Source organism: Mus caroli, unplaced genomic scaffold, assembly GCF_978045245.1.
Source record: "Mus caroli unplaced genomic scaffold, Mus_caroli_1 scaffold_14, whole genome shotgun sequence".
Taxonomy (NCBI): Eukaryota; Metazoa; Chordata; class Mammalia; order Rodentia; family Muridae; genus Mus; species Mus caroli.
This window is the reverse complement of record NW_028227269.1, coordinates 84,751,650-84,772,500: the sequence shown is the minus strand read 5'-3', so window position 1 is coordinate 84,772,500 and position 20,851 is coordinate 84,751,650.

Sequence of the window (20,851 nt, the reverse complement as noted above, 5' to 3'; positions counted from 1 at the left end):
GAGGAGATGGGTTGATCAGTAACACAATTGCTGTGAAACAACATGACTGAAGTCAGATACCAAGTTACCATGTGTGATTCTATGAGTCAGCAGGGCAGGGCTCAGCTGGCAGGGCTCAGCTGGCAGGGCTCAGCTCTGCTCTGCATCTTTGGGTCAAAGAATCCAAAGTGACCTTTTCTCTTGCTTGGCCCTCAAGCAGAGATGCTGGAGCCCTGAGTCATCTCTCTCTCTCTTTCTCTCTCTCTCTCTCTCTCTCTCTCTCTCTCTCTCTCTCTCTCTCTCTCTCTCTCTCTCCCCGTCCCTCCCTCCCTCCCTCCCTCCCTTCCTCCCTCCCTCCCTCCCTCCCTCCCTCCCTCTTCTTACACCCCCCTCCCACATCACCCTCTAAGGCCTTTCTCTTCACTTGGTGTCTTTAATAGGGAAGCACAGATGTCCTTTCATGGTAGTTCAGAACCCCAAGACAACAAAAGGGACCTTAGGCCCTGTCACTTGCAGGCTTAGCACTCACATACCTCATTCTGACAGCAAGTCATGGCTAGTCCAGGTACCCTGTGCAAATGGGAACTGAGAAAGGAATGTGTGACGATGTAAGGCCTCTAGCCTGTCTAACTACACAGTGGACTTGCCTGTCAATGTTTTCCCTGGTAGGTCCCTTTGAGATAAGGACAGTAATGACAGCAATTAGTGCTTCCCCTGTTCCAAGGCTCTGGTGAGAATTACCAGGTATGGAGGGCATGCTTTCTCACGTGCTGAAGAAACCATTTGGTGCCTGGAACGCCACCCTCACTGGGGAGGCCCATTATACAAAGCCCCTTTCCACAGGTCCTCCAGGGCGCCTCCTCCCCTCTGAGAGCTGTACCCAAGTGTGTATATCTATTATGAGAAGGGGGAACAACCAAGCAGTATGTCACAGGAGTGATAATTACATTCCAAACTCCCATCATGCCGTCTGCTGCTGACCTCTCACCCTTCCTCTCTTTTAATCACCCCCTGGCATCACTCACTCTGACAGAGCAGCAGCACAGGCCCTGTGACCTGTCAGCCTGGGGACATGACTTATAGGCCCTTGCAGGTGGACAAAGGAAAGGGAGATAGGCTACATAAATCTCCCGGGTAAATAAAAGAGAGTAATGGAGTGTGCTCCCCAGGCCTGCGCGGGCAGATTTCGGTGGTCTTGTTATTTGGCATAGAGTTACGGTGGTGAGGAAGGTGGCCCTGGCTGACATGTGGGTCCCAATCAACCTTGCCAAAGCTGGCAGCTTCTACTCAAGGCCCAATGTCACATCCACCCTGGGTCCCTAGGGAAGACAGAAGAGGAACGACAACAGGATATAGACTAGACGCTGGCTTATCACATTACCCGGAAGAGGAAGACCTGGCTGGAGCAAAGAGATCCTAACCGAGTCCTTCCAGGGTGGGGTTCTCTGAGCAGCTCACTCAGAAGCCTTTTTAAGGTTGGCTTCAGGCAGGAACATCACCACATCTAGAGCTTTCCATGCTCTCTAGAGAGAACCTGCTGTGGTGCCCCCTACAGGTAACTGGCCACCCGTACAGAGAGCACCAATGGGGATGACATCACAGGACAGAAGGCACAGGTGGGGTGACGTCATAGGACAGAGAGCACTGATGGGGATGATGTCATAGGACAGAAGGCAAAGATTGGGATGACGTCATAGGACAAAAAGCACAGATTGGGATGACAACATATGGGTGTACATGGCACATCTCCAATCTTTTTCTAAGCCTCTCAGATTAGATAAAGCACTAGTCCTTCTAGAGCATCTGAGAATGAACTGTAACTACGATCCGGAAAGGCACGTCCCCATCCAGAAGTGCATCTTTGAGCTGGTATGAATTGGTAATTCAGAAATATATTCACTTCTAAGACACCAGCTGGCTTCCAAGTCCTTCTTACCTATTCCCCAGGTGTCGCTCAGTGGTAACTAATGAGGACTCATACCTCACAATCTCACATTTGCTCTTCTGCATCTTTTATTTGGTCACATTGAGTTCATCAGGTTCAGATTTTCAGGTCTTCAGACAGAGTAGGTTCTCTGTAACCCATGTTTCATGGATGCTTGCCATCTTAGCCCCTCTCAAACCTGTCTGTCATTCATACCACCTCCCTTCTCCATGGGTGACTCCTGAAGAAGCCCCTGGAAGCCCTGCCTGGCTTCAGGAGGTCCCACTCAGACCCTTCCTACTTCTTACAGCCACATCTGAACCTTAGTGCCAGCTAGCCCACTCTATCTAGATGGAACATTTGGGCCTTGATAACCTCAGAAGACAACAGAAGACAGGAGTTTGAGAGTTAACTGGCTTGCTCTGGTACACACACACACACACACACACACACACCTCTTCTTCCAGACCTGTCTCTCTACCAGGCTGTTTTGTTGAATCTTTGTCTCTACTAAATCCAATAATAAATCTCAGGTTGAAAGACTATGTATCAGAATTGAAGCCCTTCTTGTTCAATTCTCTATCTTATGAAGAAAATCCAGGGCACCCTCCAGATAGATGAAATAACACAGCCTCTTGCCCTTCAGGACCCTGATTCTCATATTCGGGGAGACCAACTCTGGGGTTCCCTCACCACTATCATAGCTCTTCTGTTCTCAGGATCTGCCTGGAGGCTCTCATTCTTGTGTGGGAAACGCCATTTCTTGGCTCTTGTGCATGGAGCCTGTCATCACATCCAGTGCAGATCCAGTCTAAGTCCTATCACCTCAACAAAAGTAGTAAGACGAGGGCCATCAGAACGGCTCCACAGTAAAAGCCTTGACACAGAAAACACACACTGGATGCCTCAGTTTGATTGGTCGAACCCATGAAAGTGAAAAATGATGCCACAAAGTTGCCCTCTAACCTCCACGTGTGAGCCATGGTATGCATGTTCCCCCATCACATGTACGCACGCACACAACAACAACAACAACACATTTTTAAGTAGTAAGATGATAACTCCCCTTACACCCTTTGTACCTTTTGTCTGGTACAAAAGCAATAACAGACATCTCTTTGACTTGATTTGGGTCATGTGGCTACTTCTGAACAAATGGCCAGGAAGACACAGTATCTGAACAGCCAGGCCTGTCTATTACACCCACCTATGGAGGTTGGACATTCCTACGTGACCACATCTTCCCATGGAAAGAAAGGAGGGTGGCTTCCCCAGGGAAGACATGGAACCATTTCCAACACAAAAGAGAGCAGAGGCTGACTCCAAATAACCAATGCAATTGCACTTGCTCTGGCCTGGCTTTCCTGCCACCTTCTAGTGTCAGGTCTACTTTAAAGGGCGTTTTCAGCAACTGAGAAGAATGGGCCCCTGGTCCACCCAGCTTTGGGCACCCAGGTCCTCAGGAAACAAGGTTTTCTTGATATCATGCGGCGCCATTGGTTCTCTACCTCTCTCAGGCTACAGGCAACGACACACCCCTGGCTTCCCCCACTTGTACAACAGTCGGTCACCATGTTCCTTTTGGGGCCACCTTGTAGCCCAAGATAGCTTCGAATCTCAGCAATCATCTTGCCTCTACCTCTTAAGTGCTTCAGTTTGAGCTACCACACCCAGATACCACAGAGTTTCTGGACATAAAGTTGCGTGGCTTCTTCAGAGGCAATCCTATTCAGCTTGACTCCGCAGCTCCAGATGCCTCATTGTAGCTTATTGCAAAGATGTAAAACACACGAAAGCTTTCTACATGTGTTCAAAATGGCAGGTGTGGACTGGGGCTCGCCCTCAGGGGGTAGCATAAGAGTCTGGGTTCAGTTCCTACTGTCTTATGGTCAGTCACTAGACATTTCATATAGGATGAGCCCTCCCTAGCTAGATAATAGCCCCTGCCTTGTAAGATTGTCAGGATAACTAAAGTCTACATTGATAAAGCCCTTAGAACAGGGCCAGGCATGGAACTGATGATAAGAAAGTATTTGCCCAACGAGCTACGACTCACAGATCAAGAGACGTGAGCTTAAAGCGGGGTGTTACTCGGTAAGATTCCTCCATCCGGCTCCAAACTCACTGTGATAGGTTTGACTAAGGAGCAGGAATATAAGACTTCAGTACCTACTGCTGACGATATTCTGTGATCCTTGCAGACGGGAGCCCAGCATCATCAGCCTTCATCAGAGAGGCTTTGCCTAGCACCTGATGGAGAAGGATTTAAGGACCCCTAGTCAAACATCAGGTGGAGCTTGGGGAATCCTGCAGAAGAGGGGAAGAAAGGCTGAGAGGAGGCAGAGGGGTCAAGGACACCACAAGAAAACCTACAGAATCAACTAACCTGGGCCCATAGAGGCTCACAGAGACTGAACTGCCATCCAGGGAGCCTGCATAGGACTGTCCTAGGTCGTCTGCATGTACATTACAGTTGTGTAGCTTGTACTTCAAGTGAGACTCCTAACAGCTGGAACAGAGACTGTCTCTGACTCTGTTGCCTGCCTTTGGGACCCTTTCCACCTACTGGGCTGCACTGTACAGCTTCAATAGGAGGATGGGCCTAGCCTCATTCTGACTTCATATGCCATGGCTGGTTGATATCCAGGGGAAGCCTTCCTTTTTCTGCAGAGAAACTGAGGAGGAGTGGATGGGGGAGGGAGAGGAGAGGAGGCAGGGGAAACTACAGTTGGGATGTAAAGTAAATAATTCATTAATTAAAAAAAAAATTCAGACACCATTGCATACACTAGCAAGATTTTGCTGAAAGGACCCAGATATAGCTGTCTCTTGTGAGACTAAGCCGGGGCTTAGCAAACACATAAGTGGATGCTCACAGTCAGCTATTGGATGGATCACAGGGTCCCCAATGGAAGAGCTAGAGAAAGTACCCAAGGAGCTAAAGGGAACTGCAACCCTATAGGTGGAACAACAATATGAACTAACCAGTACCCCAGAGCTCTTGACTCTAGCTGTATATGTATCAAAAGATGGCCTAGTCGGCCATCAGTGGAAAGAGAGGCCCATTGGACTTGCAAAGTTTATATGCCCCAGTACAGGGGAACACCAGGGCCAAAAAGTGGGAGTGGGTGGGTAGGGGAGTGGGGGGGGGAGTATATTGGGGACTTTTTGGATAGTATTGGAAATGTAAATGAGGAAAATACCTAATAAAAAAAATTCAGTGTTTGAACCCTGTCTTAAACCCTAAAAAAATAAAATAAACAAAATTCAGTCTCTCAGGCCTTCTCCTCAGGAAGCAGGAAGCAGGAAGTAGGAAAGGGTGATCTGGCTAGAATGAACAGTGCTGGGCTCCAAAGCCCTACCTGCCTTTCTGTGGGATGAGTTTTAGCTAGGGTTTTATTACTGTAAATAAACACCATGACCAAAGCAACTCTTACTAAGGAAAACATTAATTGGGGCTGGCTTACAGTTTCAGAGGATCAGTCCATTGTCATTCTGGTAGAAAACATGGCAGCTTGCAGGCAGACATAGTGCCAGAGAAGGAGCTGAGAGTTCTAGATCTGGATCTGTAGGCAGTCAGGAGGAGACTATCTTCAGCACTGGGCAGAGACTGAGCATATATAACCTTAAAGCCCGCCTTGACAGTGACACACATTTCCTCCAACAAGGCCACACCTACTCCAACAAGGCCACACCTCCTAACAGTGCCACTCCCTATGGGCCAAGTACTGGAACACATGAATCTATGGGGTCGAAACTATTCAAACCACCACAGGATGCAAAGCCACACACAGGTTAGACACACTGTTGGGCTGCTGTCTGGGTAGCACCAATCTCATTGATCACATGGCATTACCTATTGAAAAGACATATATCTGCCACTCTGTTTAGAGCCAAAGTTACAACTTAATAGGAAGGACAAAATCAGTTTTTGTGAGTCCCAAGTCAGTAGTCCTCAAAGTGAGGGTCTATCCCTAGATCACTTGACCAGCCAAGTAGATGGAAGTATCTGTGGGCTGGAGTGTAGCTCAGTTGATAGAGTGCCTGCTTAGCATGTGTGAAACACTGGATTGGATACTCTGAACCACGTAAATCAGGTTAGGCATGCATGCCTATAATCCTAGCACTGGTCAGAATGGGATGCGGAAGCAGGAGGATCAAAAGTTCGGGGTCATCCTCAGCTACATAGGAATTTTTGAGGCCAGCCTGGGCTAGAGACCCTGCCCCTGAGACAGGTAAAAATACCATGACTTGAACATGGCAGAATATTCGCTGGCAATAGCTTCACTCTCAAGATGCATGTGGTATGTGTACTAAGCCAGAGGTCACAGGATTAGTTTGACCACTTAACCACATATAAAGGGACAGACAGGCTCTCTATGTTGCTGTTCAGTTTTTTAGCTCATGGCTCGTGCCACATAGACATAGGATTGCTGCTGCAGTTCCTGCCATCACCGTCTTCTTTGAGACACAAAAGAGGGAACAGGTCGGTACCATTGAATCCTTCTCAGTATTTTCATAACGAGAGGCAGGTAGGGTTTTACATCTCTAATAAAGACATCATTAGATGGAGGATTCACACAGTTACCCTGACTACAGGGAAGATGGGAACAAGAGTATCAATGCTGTATGGTAAGAGGCAGTGAAGAAACGGGTTAGCAATGGCTGCTGAGTGGCCACCAAACAAAGCCTTCTATAGCATCCTTGATAGGTTAGTCATCTTTCCATCACTGTGATAAAATGCCTACGAAGATCAGCTTGCAGGTGGGTTGTGGTAAGGAAGAACGTCGGGGTGGGAAGCATGGGGGTGGGCAGAGCTGCTACCTCATGAGGGCTAGGAAGGTGAGAGAGGTGGGGGGCGAGAGCAAGTTATTCCCTTCAAGGGAACACCTTTAGTAACCCACTTCCTTCAAATACATCCTGCCTCCTAGAGCAGCCATTCTCAGCCTGTGGGTCTCAACGCCTTTGGGATCTAATGACCCTTCTACAGGGGTCACATATCAGATATTTACATTACAACTTATAACAGTAGCAAAACTAGTTATAATGTAGCAGTGAAAATCAGTTTATGGTTGGGGGTCACCACCACATGAGGAACTGTATTAAAGGGTCGTAGCATTGGGAAGGCTGAGAACCACTGTCCTAGAGGATGTGCTATCTCCCAATAGCTCCACCAGCTGGTGACCAAGTCTTCAGCACATAGCCTTTGAAGAGCATTTGAGATCTGAGCTACAAGACTTGATAGGACAATAGCCCCCTTTTTCTGTAAATGTAATGTGATATTCCCAACCAGTGGTGATACTGTTCCCTCCCCACAGGACATTTGAAAATTTATGGAATTACTTTGGCTGCTATAATAGGAGAAGGGAGCTACTAGCATCTAGGAGGTAGAATCCAGAATTCTGTTAAATAACTCTCAAAGTATGAGACTGCCTCGTGAGAAAAAAAAGATTGGGCCCATGCTATTGACGGTGCTAAGGTATGAGTGGTGAGGTAACTTTGAGTTCACCTTGTTGAATGCCTTCATTTGGCCAAGACAAAATAGAGGCCCAAAGAGAGATACTTGTCCAAGGCCTTATAGCTAGTTAGCAATTAAGCAGTTTCTAATCAACACACAAGCAATACTTGATATTCGTTGAACACAATGGGAACTCCTAGCTCAAAGTGGTTTTTTTAATTTTAATTACATTCAATTAAACTTGTTCCTTGACAATTTCACACATGTATATAATGCACTCTGATTGCTCTTCTTCTCACTGCCTCTCATTTCCCCTGTCCATCTCCCCTCTCCATACTAACCTCTTGGTTTGTATGGTAATATGGTAACCCATGGCAATATTTATGTTTTTTTATGTTTGCTTGTTTTTCTGGATTCTTTGTTCGTTTAGTTTGTATCTCTCAGGATTTGACCAAGGCTGTCTATGTGGTCATGGGAATGGAAATATCCACTGGAGCCTGGCATGTTCACCGTTGGGTATGTAACTGGAGAACGTGGCTCCCCAGCTCCTAGAGTCTATCAGTCACTAATATTCAGCAGTAATAGACAGATCCTCAGAGCTCCTCCCCCACTGATGACTAACCGTTAAAGCCTATCTCGCGCAGGCCCACCCAGTGCAAGCAATTGCCGATGCTATGAGATATTGTGTTGTGTCTGGAGGATAAGATTTCACTGCCTTTCTCCCTACCTTTTGGCTCTTACATTCTTCCTGTCCCCTTCTCTGTGATGTTCCCCAGGCCTTAAAGAGAGTAGTAGTATAAATAACTTATTTAGAGCTGACCCCTAACTGTCTTTTATTCTCAATACTTTTTTGTTTTGTTTTGTTTTGTTTTTTTGTTTTTTGAGACTGTGTAGCCCTGGCTGTCCTGGAACTCACTCTGTAGACCAGGCTAGTCTCGCATTCAGAAATCCACCTGCCTCTGCCTCCCAAATGCTAGGATTAAAAGTGTGCGCCACAAGCGCCTGGCCTATTCTCAATATCTTAAGCAGCCACAAGCCTCTGCATTGATCACCATTTACTACAAAAGGAAACTTCTCTGACTGCGGTTAAGAGCAGCCTTTGGGTATGGGTATAAATATAGATAATTAAAAGGCAGTTATACGTAGGTAAATAACAACAGTAATCTCTCTCATCAGGCTTATGGTCTCCTAGAGCATAGGGCTTTTCCTCAGGCTTCTAGCTCTAGGCATAGGATCACATTTGAGGGGTCAGTCTCAAATTCAACTGGAGAATGGTTGCTTACCATTACCACAGCCATGCTGCTACTGCATGTGCGGACACAACTTGTCTGTCAGGGTGGAGTTACCGTTCACAGGGGTCACTGCTCAATAAGACCACTCATGCCTTTTTCTCCTCCAGTGGCCTGCGTAGCACCTCCCAGCATTTTGAAAGCTAGCCAGCAGGTATGAGGGTTCTAGCCCAACTGCAGCTCAGTTTCTATTATCTGCAACCAGGACGTGTGGGGTCTTTAGTAATAGGGTCTTTTTCATCTAGGGATGATAGGCAACTGAACCCAAAGGCAAGAGCCTGTGTTGATTTGGGGACCTCAGGGGCCTCCTTGATCAACAGCACCTCAGCAGACATTCTTGGTTTCTATCTTGCTGTTCCTAAGAGCAGCATTTTTTTAGCCATACAGGGCATCTCCCTGCAAACTCTTTTTACCCCAATTATGTTTTAAAATTGTACTAGAAGACTGGAGTTTTGCCTTAGAGTTTTAACAAGAGATCTTGCTACATTCTTTTCAGCAATGCCAGATCTCTGGAAAGCTGGGTTTTCCTTAGCTGATGATTTAAAAATAAAACACCTCGATATGGAACTGCAAATGAGAGTTTTAGACTCTGCTATGATTTGACTCTGACATATGCCCTTTGTTGAAGGCTTTGGCCCTGTGGTACTACTGTAAGATGGTGGAACCTTCAACAGGTGGGCCTAATATAAGGAAGTGGTCTATTGGTTGCATGACTTTAAAGAGGGTATTGGGACCATATAATCAGGGTTCTCTAGAGGAATAGAATGAAACAATATAAATTACACATATATAAATATATATTAAACATATCTAATATTTCTAATAATAATATATACTATATATCTAATAATATATATAATAAATTCCCACATATGTGGGGATTTATTAAAGTAGCTTACAGGTTATGGTCCAGCTAGTCCAGCAAAGACTTAAGTAGTTAAATCCATGAGGCTGGATGTCTTAGCTGGTCTTCAGTATACGATAGAGTCCTGAAGAAGCAGGCACTAATGCCAGTGAAGCAATATACTTGCCATGAGAGAAAGAGCAAGCAGACAGAGAGCACAGCTTCCTTCTCCCATGTCCTATATATAAGCTGTCAGCAGAAGCTATGTTCCAGATTAAAGGTGGATCTTCTAACTTCAAAGGATCTGGGCTAAAGGTTTATCTTCATACTTCAAATGATCTGGATTAAAACTGGCTCCTCTTCAAGTTATTTCATTAAGAAAAAGATTCACCTTGGGCTGGTGAGATGGCTCAGTGGGTAAGAGCACCCGACTGCTCTTCCGAAGGTCCAGAGTTCAAATCCCAGCAACCACATGGTGGCTCACAACCATCCGTAACGAGATCTGGCGCCCTCTTCTGGAGTGTCTGAAGACAGCTACAGTGTACTTACATATAATAAATAAATCTTTAAAAAAAAAAAAAAAAAGAAAAAGAAAAAGATTCACCACAGGTATAACCAACTGCTTGGGTTTTAGTTAATCCCAGATGTAGTCAAGTTACAACCAAGAATAGCTATCATAAGTCCACCTCTTGTTAGCTTGATACATAGTCACATCTCCTTATATCATCTTTAATTTCCAAATAAAAACAATAGCAAGGTCATAATCATACTCAACATGATACAAATATCCCACATACACTCATAAACTCATATTTTTAACCCAATGAAAACCATGCCTCGTGTGCTATAACCATCCTTCTGATGTACAATGACTAATGCATTAACAATTTTAGAATAGATGGCCATATTCCTCGAGGGACATTATTTTAGCATCTCCAACTTAAATAGGATAACTAATGATGTTCTTTTAATTGATCTTCATTACATGATAAAGAAATTGAGGAAATAAAACACAAATATCTGCACAGATACATTCTTAACAAGATACAACAGGAACACTCAGGTCAATTATAATCTCCGTCCACTTCTGCAGCTGGTCAGGTGGCCCTCGCTGGTATTTAGAACTACGTTTTTCTACTACCCATTTTGTATTTCCTGCCCTTTCAGCAAGCACCTCAGCAGATCTTGGCTCTTTTCCTGGATTAGTGAGCCATATCTTTATTCCTGCTGGGTCTCTGCCCCTTGTCATCCTGCCTGGATTAAGTTGTAGTTTCCCATTGATTTTAATCACAGGACATGGTAGCACAGAGACACCCGAAAGGATTTCTGCACTCCAGACATCACAGTCTTCCTTACGTTCACTGTGAAGAAGCAACCCAGTTTCCCCATGAGGATGCAGGTGCATGCTTGGGAGCAGACAGCATTATAATGGGAGTTACAGGTGTCTGTACAGCTTCTTCAGGTAACTTCCTTGTGCCTTCAGAACCTGCTCTGGCCCCATCTTTATATACCTCTTCTGTTTGATAATGGACCGCTGCTGTGCATGTCCTACTTTATGACCTGGTGAGTCAGATAACACCCAGCTCATGGTGGGCAGCTCAGGTTGCATGGTAACTTGGTGGTCCATTCTCAAAAGTGCAGTTTCCGGTAATGCCTAACAGCAGACCAAGAGCTGTCTCTCGACGAAAGAATAGTTGTCTGCGGATGATGAGAGAGCCTTGCTCCAAAATCCAAAAATGCTGAAGAGGCTTTTCCTGTCTAAGACCCCGTTCTAAGCTAACAGCTTTTGGAGTCACTTGATATATGGGCCTGAGTAACACACCCAAGTAAGGAATGTGCTGTCTCCAAAATCCAAATAGGCCCACTAAATATGCTTCTCGTTGGTGGTGGGAGGGGCCAGGTGCAATAACTAACCCTTCATCTTAGAAGGAACATCTGTATGTCCACATCACTGGACTCATAAGAATTTCACTGAGGTAGAAGGCCCTTGGATTTTAGTTGGGTTTATTTATCCTCTGATGCACATATATGTTACCAACAAGTCCAAAGTTGCTGCCTCCTGCTCATTTAGTGAGTCAATGATATTTTGTGGAAGAGACACTCAAGATTAAATTAAAATTCCCCATAATTGTGCCCAGCCACCTTGGGTCTTAGTTCATTCCAGATGTAGTCATTCCAGATGTAGTCATTCCAGATGTAGTCATTCCAGATGTAGTCAAGGTGACAACCAGGAACCATCATAGACCATGTTTTTTAATGTTAAGATTTTTATTTTATTTTACTTTATTTTATTTTATTTTTTAGTTTTTTTCGAGACAGGGGTTCCTTGTGTAACAGCCTTGGCTGTCCAGGAACTTGTTCTGTAGACCAGGCTGGCCTTGAACTCAGAGATCATCCACCTGCCTCTGCCTCCTAAGTGCTGGAAATACAGGTGTGTGCCACCACTGCCTTTTGTGTCTATTGGTTTCCATGCATGCCTGTGTGCATGAGTGTTTGTGTATGTGTGTGTTAAGTGTATGTTGGTGTCTGAGTGTGTGTACAGGCTAGAGAACAATTTTAGGTGTTGTATTGTTCTCCAAATGGATCCACCTTTTCTTTTGAGACAGGGTCTCTCACTGGCCTGCCACCTACTAAGAGAGCTGGCTGGCTAGCCAGGAATCCTCAGTACTGGAATTACAAATGCTTGCTACCACACCTGGCTTTTCTGTGAGTTCTAGGGATCAAACACGGGTCTTTATTTATACACCAGACAGTTGACAGATTAAGTTATCTCCCCTAAATGGCTTATTAGTTGTTGAGAAGAGCACACTTACAGTGTGTACGACTAGTATGTAAAAAAACAAAAACAAAAACCTGCTAATGCTTCTTCAGACTTGCAGCATCATGAATAATATCGTAAGAGTCTCTAAGAAGTGGTGAAGCCTCGGTACCTCTGTTCTTTATTCCAGGGCGCTTTTTCTTAGCTCATGGCGTCCTTGTCCCTACCCAGTGTCTAGGCACATAGAAGGAAAGGCATCTACCCCACCCACTCCATGACTGAATTTACATCTGTGGTGTATACCCTCTGGTGCCCGTTCTGTTCTTAGTGATGGAGTCTCCCGCTTAGAGTTTCCATCACTGGGCAGAGACAGCGGGTCTCGGACCTTCACCTGAGAATGGCTGGGTGGGTGTTCAAGCAGGCTAGGGTGGGCCCACTGAAGCGGTTGGATTCTGAGGAGCAAACAGGCAATTCCTGGGATAGGGCATTTCCGTGGCTTCCTCCTGATGAAACCAGGAAGCATCAGGCAGGTGGTCCCCAAGGTTACCCCTGCCCAGCCCTGGAGAAAGAAGCAAGCTCTAACCCAGAGGTCACTTTTCACGCCCTGGACCACTGAGTGGATACTAAGCAGATCTCCCCTCCAGCGCCTGTTCTCTCCTGGCCCTCAACCCTGCAAGCAGGTCCAAGCGCCCAAAAATTCCGTTCCTCCTTAGAAAGAGGTTGTCACGTAGAAGAGGCTCACCAGCTGGGCCTGCGCGCCTGAAGAGCTGCAGCGTGCAGCCCCCCCTGTCCTCCCCCCACCCGCCGTTTAACGATGATGGAAGTTGCTGTCAGTGCGTGGCGACAGTAATAAACACTCCTCTTAATAACACAGGGTGTACCTCTTATTAAAATGAATGGACTCCCACGGCGCAGCCTGGGGCCCCACGGCTGGCAGCCAGCCGGGGACATCAGCCTCAACTGGAGCAGTTTATCTGCTGTAATTACTGGCAGGACAACGCAGGGGGCTTCCAGGGCAGGCTGGGACTGGGGCCAGCTCTACCAGGCTCACACACAGCCATACACTTAGAGATATTCCGAGCTTTTCCCATAGAGACTCCGCATCCCCCAGACCTCAAGCCTAAGACATCTCTAGATCACATCTACCCCGGGACACCCTCTGATGTACTTAGGCACATGCCTTGTGTGTCAAAGCAGCAAGAGAAATACAGCCTGCAGAGGCTGGAGATACCACCACACAGTGACACAGATGAAATAGGCTATATGCAGAAACAGAGGCAGGTGTGGCTGCAGGGTGAAGGCCAGGAACATGAAGAGTAGTCTCAGTGGTCCAGCAAGCTCAGGGGCAGGTGTTGATGTCCTTGAGACCAGGAGGACATGATCCCTAGAGATCTCATAGGCTTGGGCTTGTGACTTCATAAAATAATGGGCAGTGGAGTGACCCCATAATCTGCTCTGATGGCACCATGGCACTTAACAAAATTGTAATTTATCATACAGCTCCTTAGTGAGCCAAAGGACTACAAGATGTGATGAACAGGTGAACTAGTGGGTTAATGAAAGGTCGCACAGAGGAACATGCTGAAAACATGAGAGTCTCTTTGAGGAAGCACACCCACGCTTGCACATGGGTAGACATATGCACTTGTGCCAACATACACAGTAGTGCATAGGACTCACACTCATACATGCACACATATGAATGCACAAACATATGTGCATGTAGACACATGTGTGTGTGACAACATACACCGTGTATTCATGCAGATAATCAAAGACAGGTATGCCCACCTTCATCCCATGTCATTCACATGTGACAAACATCTTTCCTGCCTATCTCAGTCACAATGCTGAAACAAACATGCTATCCTCATTTCATGCAGGGGACCCATGACCTACTGTACTGGTTGGTTTTGTGTGTCAACTTGAGAAGCTAGTGTCATGTAAGAGAAAGGAGCCTCAGTTGAGGAAATGCCTCCCTGAGATCAGGCTGTAAGGCATTTTCTCAATTAGTGATCAATGGGGAGGGCCCAGACCATTGTGGGCGTTGCCATCCCTGGGCTGATGGTCCTAGGTCCTTTATGAAAGCAGGCTGAGCAAGTCATGAGGAGCAAGCCAGTAAGTAGCATCCCTCCATTGCTTCTTCATCAGCTCTTGCCTCCAGGTTCCAGTCCCGCTTGAGTTCATGACCTGACTTCCTCCAAATGATGAATTATGATCTGAAAGTATAAGCCAAATAAACCCTTTCCTCCCCAACTTGCTTTTTGGTCGTGGTGTTTCATCACAGCAATAGAAACCCTAACTAAGACACACACCATCATCTAAGTCACCTAGCATCTGAAGTAACATATGGGCTAGTAATCCCAAAACTCTGGAGCCTGAGGCAGGAGGATCATGAGTTTTAGGAGAGCATAACTAATGAGACTCTCCCCATACATACATACATACATACGTACATACATACATACATACATACATACGTTAATTAATAAAAGTGAGGGAAGGTTGTTTAGTGAGGATCTGAGAGAAGTTGAGGCAAAGGGACAGAGGATCCCAGTCTTTCTGCCTGCTTCACTCATTCCTCCAGCAGGCCAGCCAGCCCCTAGTGATAATTGAGGCCCTCACTCCCTGTTGCCCACTGAGCACAGCAAGTTTCCACATTCTGTGGTATGTCTTTGTTACAGAATCCCACACCCTTCCTAGCCTCCCCACCCCCCAGGGGATGCTGCTCTCCCATGAGGTAGTGGCTCCCAACTCTATCCATGGAGTTACTGAGAGCAAGGGCTACCTCTAAAGGTGCCATGTAGACAGACAGGCTGCCCATCAGGTCAGTCCTAGAGGCGAAGCTTAGTACGAACCCTATTTTGGATACATTAATTATTTATGTCCATTCAAAGTTAACTTTGAATGGGGGCAGTTGTGAAGGAGAGTGTGGGTGGGTGGTAGTCAGGAGTCTCGGCTATGTACCACTGAAAATGACTGTGGCGATAACAAGCCACTGTCCAAGTGTGAGCCAGGCACCTGCGGGCTTTTCCTGTGTCTTTGTTACTAAACTTGTCATCCTTACACCCACAGCGTCAGAGTCACCGTGAGCTTGTTGGAAATGCAGGAGCTCAGACTCAGCCAACAGCACCTGAGTCAGAATCTGCACATTCCTCCTGGGAGATTGGCGGGTACTGCAAGGGTCGCATCCCAACATCTCTCCAAAACTCCAGGAAGTGGAGTATGGTTTTGTTTTGTTTTCCTTCAGCTCTTACTGATGAGGAGACAGAGATCCCAGAGACCTGGAGTTAGTTATAGAGTCACACTGATTGGAGGAGATAGTGAGGATTTCAGCCCCTGGACAGAGTCACTTCAAAACCCCCAACGGAAGCGATGATGTGGGGGAGGGGCCATGAGCAGCTTCTCTCTAAGCTTTTGATTCCGGTTGTCTGACCAGCTTCCTCCCCGAGCTGCCCACGGAAGGACATCTAAAGCTCCCATCTAAAGAATAGGGTGCTAGGAGTTCTTTCCCCTTAGTTCCTTGGGGACATTTCAGGGTGTGTGTCTGTGCAGGACAGTCCTTATGTGGGCTCTGAGAGTAGCCCTTTGCACTCTGAGCCAACCACCAGACCATAGTGAGTTGAGGACCAACTTGGGAGCCTGCAGGGCCAGCCTGGTTCTCAGGTAGCCAAGGGCATTCTCCATCTGCCCAGGGACAAGGAAGGCCTGGCCATCAGCCCCTCCCTCAAGAAGCCTCCGAGCGGGCCAGCTCTCTGCTCGCTGCCTCTCTGCCTGCAGCGCTGGCCTACAGCGCATGGCTCATTCTGAATCCCTCAATCTTCCCTATTAACTGAGATTGCAGGTTCAGAGCACAAACATCGCCGCCTGTCACTGCCGCAGCACGTCAGCCATCAGCTGGGAATGGTCTAGTCTCCTTCAATCCATCATGCAGGGTTTCCAAGACTCTCACTCCAAGACCGCTAGGTGGGCCCTTCCCCCACCCAGGCCCATGGGATCCACCCGCAGTTTCTCTCCAGGTACCAGCAGTGGTTGGGGAGGGAGGAGGGAGGAAAAGGAAAGAAAGGACAGGTGGCTGAAGAGAAAGGCAGAGAGCCCATAGCTAAGGGAGCAGACAGCTCAGAGGCTAAGCCCAGTAGCATCCTCAGAGTCCAGGCTAGACCACGGATTAGGCCTGCTGTGACATTAGAGAAAGCAAAGGACAATGGGGCCAAGCCCCCCTCCCCACACTACCTTCATGACTGAGATTTACACTGGAGTCCCTCACACGGCTCTTGTCCACCCCTGACCACTCTTGACTCAGTACCTCTGGGCAGGGCCTGGCAATCTGCATGTTTAACAAGACTGCTCCGTGGGACTTTAAGACCAGGGGCCCTGGAACCCCAAAGTTGAGAGACTCTGTAAACAGCATTGTTATGTGAGGCTAGGTTGTGCTACTATAACAAATGGCTCCCCAGAGCTCATGATTGGAAACAATGACAACCTGTTCCTTCTTCAAGCTACATGCCCAGCCTACTGGGAAGTCTTTAGATCACTGGTCACACACCCTTTAAGGGAACTAAGAGAGCCACCCTCTTTTGTTAGACTTTTCCTTTGCCATACTACAACAGGCCTCAAAGCAAGCCACAGGGCCAACCGACTGCGCCCTAGAACCTATGAAACCATAACCCAAACAACCCTATGCTTTGTGTAAGTTCCCTGTCTCGGGGACTCGCTATAGTGCTGAAAAGCTAATGTATAGGGAAGAGAGGCATTAGATGCTGTGGATAGCCTCAAAGCCTGCCAGAGTGCCAAGCCCATGGTAGAATGGGAAAACCAGAGCCCCCTGCAGGCCAGCCAGAGAACAGCAATGCTCACTGGGAGGCTGGGGCTGCCACCTCCACAGCTTACTTACTGGTAGTCTCCTGGGCTCATTCATATGCAAAGCTCATTACTGATTCTTGCTTCAGCCAAACTATTTATAAATGTTTGTATTACTTATATATTACTTATGTTACTACATTATTCTCACTTAGCTTTTAGAGAAGCTAAGAGAGAGTACACTAAAGTCACACAGCTGCTAAAAGGGAAAGACCGAGTTTAGTACCCGGGTGCTCAGGAACCCGAGGCAGGCCAGGCAAGCACAGCATCAGCTCCAACTGACAAGAGAGAATAAAGTGAGAATTCAGGCAAGGCTGGGGATGAGGCTGGTCCAGAACCAACTGAACTGAAGGGTGATAGTTGTAGTGGAGGTCCTGGGGGGATAATCAGGACGAGGAGGTAATCAGGCTGAGGTTGGCAAGCGACTAGGTAAACTGGGAAGTCAGAGACCAGACCCCCAGGAGGTGACTTTGGGCTTCAATAGTGGTGCTTAGGAAGATTTGAAGCAGTCCATTCAGTTCATTAGAGATGCAAAGGTCCTGTGGCAGGAAAAGGCCTGGAAGCCACAGTGGATTGGGATGTAGAGTTCTGAATGAGGCTATCCCTAAGAGGGAGTGAGTAACCCGTGCCTTAACATGGGTCACCCTGAGTCAAGCTGGGAACCTAGGGAGCAGAAACTGAGGTCTCTTACCAAGTATCTCTGATCTTCAAACTCAACCCCCTTCCTTCTGCCTTAGCGGGAAACAGGAAAAACGGCCGAAGAACTCTAGAGCCAACCATCCATCGCACCTGCATCGAGTGCCTCAGAGACACTGAGACAGGATGGGGCTGCATCATAGGAAGAGGTAGCCAGGCACAGGATGGGGCTGTATCATAGGAAGAGGTAGCCAGGCACAGGATGGGGCTGCATCATAGGAAGAGGTAGCCAGGCACAGGATGGAGCTGTATCATAGGAAGAGGTAGCCAGGCTCGTTTCTATCTTCCAGAGGAAGAATGACATCTAGTAATGGACTCCCTGAGAAAGCAGACAGCAGCCCTGCCTCAGAAACCCAGAGTAGGTAAGGCCAAAACAAGGTGAGACCTGGCCTTGTGGGAGCAAGGAGATGCTGGGTAAAAGACAGTATGGTGACCTGTGGGCCCAGAGCAGGGTTGGGAACAGCATGGAGGACTGTCAGGAGCACTCAGCCAGAGTCAGGCTTCAGGGGTAACTCTGAGTTGCCTGGGTGAGCAGGACATTAAGATGATCCAAGCCCCCTTCTGGATGCCCTTGGCATCTCCCAACAATCCGTGTGTGAGCCGAGGAGGCACAGGCAGTGCTAGAGAAGGTTGCAGCCAAGATCTGAGCAAAAATGGGTCCTGTCTAAAGCCCTGTCCTTTGTGTTAGGGACCAGCACTTCCCAGGATGCGAGCACAGTCTGCCTCTGTGGGCCTGTTGGAAGCTCCTGTCTAGGAGGCTGCCGAAGACCCTCTGGGTCCCTGTGTCTGCGTGGAACGGTCTCTCGACGTGGGTGGGCAAAGCATGGATGAATGACAAACAGACACACACAGGAGAGGTCGTGTGGAATCTGAGTGTAATTTTCGAATCGAGCATCAGACTTTTTATGCAGAGGACAATAAGGAAGTTCGGTGACATATTCGCAAGGTACAATTGAGGTAACCGGAATCTTACATAAAACAGAGGAATGCAAACACAAAAGGTCTAACGGGAACCACCTGGGATAGAATTCATTGATAACAGCTGGGATCAACAAGGGCTCCACCTAAGATTCACTAATCTTAGAAGCCAGGGTCAAGGGCTTCACATCCTTGCCATAGTTTCTATTTTAGTCTCTTGTATAGTCCACCTTCCCCTTAGGCCATTGTAAATATGTGTGTATGGGTATAACTCTGCTATAGTTCTAAGTATCTATTCTGGTTTCTCATTTGGTCTGAAACTTCCTTCTTCCTTAGTGATGGTAAATTCCTGTGTAAAGGAGTGACTTAGTTTTTACAATCTTACTGAATTCCAAGCCCTTGATCTTGGTTAAGGACATTCTAGGACTGTTGGAACACTAGCGGAAGGCTTTAGCCATGTCAGAATTCAATTTTAAAAAGCACTTATAATAGGAAAATACTAAAAGAGAGCACGTGGATCCATACACTAGACTAACGTGGGAATGGAACTCAGGAATGAAAAATTAATGTATGGGTAGAGAACGCTAGACTCCAGGAGGAGAGCTTCCTTGAAACTCTTTTGCCTCATGAGTGACTTTTAAGCCTTTCGGCTTGTCCAGCTGACTCGACCGGAGAGCGTAGCAGGAGGCAGGGTATATGAGCAGGATGCCTGCGTGTTCAGGGGTCACCCAGCATAGACACAGTGTCCTGCCACCCTTTGTTCCTGTGCAGGCTGTGGATCACACAGTTCTGGGAATGAGGCGGGGAACAGGGATGACCTCAGATTCTCCCAGAGGCTCCAGCATCATGCTCACTTGCACCTCAGCCTCCACCGTAGAAGAACTTTACAGGTGAAGTGAAGGAGGAGGTCAGGACCTAGTACAGACCGTTCTCTACAACATCCAGCTTCGATGGGATACCCCAATGCTGGAATAATTACCCCAATGCTGGGATAATTACCCCCACTCTAACTGGGGCAAATGCTATTTATAGAAAATTTCCTCCCTTCTCCTCCCCTCTGCTTCTAGACCCTTCTCTGGAGCCACTTCCCTCAGGTGTTGGGCAGATCAAAGCCAAGGCCTACAGCTGAGCAGCTGAACAGGATGGGTGGTGGGTGTTTTGCAACCCAATCTCCAGGATCCTATAGGAGACCACAGGCCTGATGGTTAGCACTGCCAATTTGGTCACCTAGGAGACAAACCTTTCAGCAGGCTTGGGAAGGATTAGCTATATGAGAGTGGGCATTGCTGGTGGGAAGACCCAGCTTAACTGTCCATGGTACCATTCCGTGAGCCGGGGTCCTGGGATGAATAAAATGTGGGTGTGGATGGCTACTCTTCATTGGAAAGTTGACTACATCGGAATTAGTGCAAAAACACCCACCACCCATCCAGTGCAGACATGGAGAGCATACCCGTGAGAGTTATATTGCGGGGTCTGAAGTGGGTGATTCCACTTCTACTCCAGACCGTTAAGGTAGGAAGACATAGACCTTTAATCTTGTTCCTCCTCCTCCTCTTCCTCCTCCTCCTCCTATTTCTCCTGCTCCTTGTCCTCTTCTTTTTATTATTATTATTTTTTTTTTTTTGGTTTTTCTTTTTTTTTTTTTTTTTTTTGGTTTTTCGAGACAGGGTTTCTCTGTGTAGCCCTGGCTGTCCTGGAACTCACTTTGTAGACCAGGCTGGCCTCGAACTCAGAAATCCGCCTGCCTCTGCCTCCCGAGTGCTGGGATTAAAGGCGTGCGCCACCACGCCCGGCTTTTTTTGTTTTTTCGAGACAGGGTTTCTCTGCATAACCCTGGCTGTCCTGGAACTCACTCTGTAGACCAGGCTGGCCTTGAACTCAGAAATCCGTCTGCCTCTGCCTCCCAAGTGCTGGGATTAAAGGCGTGTGCCACCACTGCCCGGCCTCTTCTTTTTATTTACCTTTTTTTTTTTTTTTTTTTTTTTTTTTGAGACAAGGTTTCTCTGTGTAGCCCTGGCTGTCCTAGGACTCACCTGTAGACCAGGCTGGCCTCAAATTCAGAGATCCACCTGCCTCTTCCTCCTGAGTGCTGGGACTAAAGGCTTGCTCGATGGATATTGAG